The sequence below is a fragment of the Gossypium hirsutum genome, chromosome A04 (genome assembly GCF_007990345.1).
Source record: "Gossypium hirsutum isolate 1008001.06 chromosome A04, Gossypium_hirsutum_v2.1, whole genome shotgun sequence".
Lineage (NCBI taxonomy): Eukaryota > Viridiplantae > Streptophyta > Magnoliopsida > Malvales > Malvaceae > Gossypium > Gossypium hirsutum.
In genome coordinates, this window is record NC_053427.1 from 64,175,997 (window position 1) to 64,178,918 (window position 2,922).

General features: G+C 34.1%; 1 non-coding gene across 1 annotated transcript; it reads left to right on the forward strand.

Annotated features, from left to right (window-relative positions):
• Positions 1-262: 262 nt before the first annotated feature.
• LOC121228465 (small nucleolar RNA R71) lies at positions 263-369 on the forward strand. The gene has a single exon (XR_005926041.1). It is a non-coding gene; the product is annotated as a small nucleolar RNA R71 (small nucleolar RNA).
• Positions 370-2,922: the final 2,553 nt, after the last annotated feature.

Consider the following 2,922-nt stretch of genomic DNA (forward strand, 5'->3'; position numbering starts at 1 on the left):
TGTTTTAACATAAAGGAAATAGACGATACTTAAGTTGATTAACAAAGTAAGGGCTTCAACTTCATGAACTTCGGCTACATGTCTTCCTGAAGTTGTTCGATTTGTTGGCCATTGATAGTTATTACTCGCGATCCTCTCGATGATCTCATAAGCCTCATTAGAAGGCTTAGACAAAATTACACCATTCGCAGAAGCATCTACCATCAATCTTTTATGTGCATTGAGACCATTATAGAATGTATCCAATTGGATATAATGAGGAATCCCATGATGAGGACACTTACGAAGTAACTCCTTGAATCGCTTCCAAGCCTCATACAAAAACTCGTCATCCAATTATTGGAAAGTTGTGATCTTACTCCTCAACTTAGTGTTTTTGCTAGGTGGGAAATACTTAACCAAAAAATCTCTCTGCTAATTCTTGCCATGTAGATATGGAACTTGGTGGAAATGAATTGAGCCATGCTCGTGCTCGATCTCGTAACGAGTACGGAAACAACTTCAACCTCAATGCGTGTTCAATCACACTAGCTATCTTGAATGAATCACTCACCTCTATAAAAAATCAAAGGTGGAGATATGGATCTTTTGTGGGCATACTGTAACACCCCTATCCCATAACCGTCGCCGGAATAGGATGAGGCGTTACCAGAAATTAGGAATCAGATCAGAAGAATAAAATTTTAAACCTTTTTTTTTTCTTTTTCTTTTTTTTTTGAATAAAATCTAAACTTCTATAAGTAAACATTCAAAAGATGCCATTTTCATATGGCTTATATACAATAGTCAAAATATCATTCTACTATATTGTCTATCCTATACATGCCATAAGCTAAGTCTAATTACATAGTTGCCGTAATGGTAGATAGTGTGACGAAGTGCTGATGATCCCCGAACTGGTTGTCAGAATCCACAACCTATAAACCAAAACATGATTGAACAGAGTAAGCTTTTGTAAGCTTAGTAAGTTTTAAGCAAAACAAAGTGTTCTCATTCACTATCATTGGTCATTCATTTCAACTGTTCGATAAAGTTAATCTAGAGCTTCATCTCGAACTATAATATCAATAAACGCATCACTTGGCTGTCACATATATACTTTCGAATAATAATGACCTAGATGGTCAAATATTTCCAAAGCACATTCTTCATCAATTTTCAACTTTCAATAATCCTTTCCACTTGTTCATAATCACATCCATATTTTTAAGTATTTCAACATGACAAGTACTAAATTACCGTAGGCACATAAAGAACCAAACATATTCCTTATCACATATACGTAAGCTTACAAAACATAATCCTTACCTTGTACTGGCACATCTAGCTGAACCCAACCCATACTCAAATCATAAGGCTTTTGGGCAGAATATGCACTAATACATAAGAATACTTCATCACATACTTCATTATACAAGCATACCATTACCAATTAGATCATTCTCATATTTGGAGTTATAATATTAATCACATTTACCTACCTCTTTGATACTGATAATTCACCTCGAAATCACTCCATCGATGAGTAAGTAATACGTACCTGAACATCTTAAATACATAATACTTATTTGATGGTAACTTATTGCAGATACTCAATATCAAAGTCTTACTTGAATCCTAGCATTTAGCCGTCGGGTCTTTAAAGCTCGGATATAGTACGAGCACGAAGCCTACGGACATTAATCAGGATAATATTCTTGCATAAAGCTTGCGGGGTTTTAACCCGGATATAGTACTGACACAAATGTCCTTCGGGACTTATCACAGTTATACACTTCCACTTCCATCCCATTGACCATTCGGCCTTATCATATATATATACTTTCACATTCATCACATTGGCCATTCGGCCTTATCACATACATACCCTTTCACATTCATCACATTGGCCATTCGGCCTTATCACATAGACATACACTTTCACATTCATCGTAACAAAATTGACTAGGTATACTAGTCATTTACGGCTCATAGCTTCACTTTAGTACGGATTTGGTACTTGATTACCAATATTTAATCGATAGCTTATAAGCAACTCAAATAGTTTTATCAAGGTTTACAACATAATCGTAAATTCAGCACAAGCTGTTTTTTTTTCTGAGCAACAGTCATTAAATTATTCATAAATGGAGCTACGAAACTCCAAATGAAGTGCCGTAAATTTTCCCTGAAAATAGACTCATATATATTTTAGCCATAAAATTTTCATAATTTTTGGTTTGGCCAATCAATACCAGATTTTTCTTAAAGTTTCCCTTGTTTCACTGTTTGACTATACTGACCACTCTTCACTACGAAGCAAATTTCTCATTATACAGAACTCAAAATATGTTCTTGTTTATTTCATTTGAAACTAGACTCATTAGGGAGTCTAAGCATATAAATTTTATCTTATAAGAATTTTTGTACAATTTATAATGATTTTCTAAAATCACGTTACTGCTGCTGTCCTAAGCAGATAATTACAATTTTGTTCTTAAATTTCCAAGTTCAAACACTTAAGAACTTACCATTTGTTTTTAGAACATATCATGGCCACATCATATCTTATTAAATCAACTCATCATGTCCTATTATGATTGAATTTACTCAACGTTTAATCACTTAAAACTTACCTCGGAAGTGGTCGACGACTAGATATCCACGGCTATTCGTTTACTTTCTCTTTATCCAAAATTGCCCCTCTATGCTCTTGAGCTTAATTAACAAAATTTAAACTATTTTAATCACCTTGTTATATCATTAAAAACAACAAGGTAAATCTTCTCAATGAAACTCATACATAAGGCAACACCTCGATACATCTGCACACATTCGGTATTTCATTAAAACCATCCCAAATACATTTACCTAGGTATCACCATGTCGCCTTATATACATATACTAGTTATGTGGTCAATTTTACCGATGACCTATGCATAT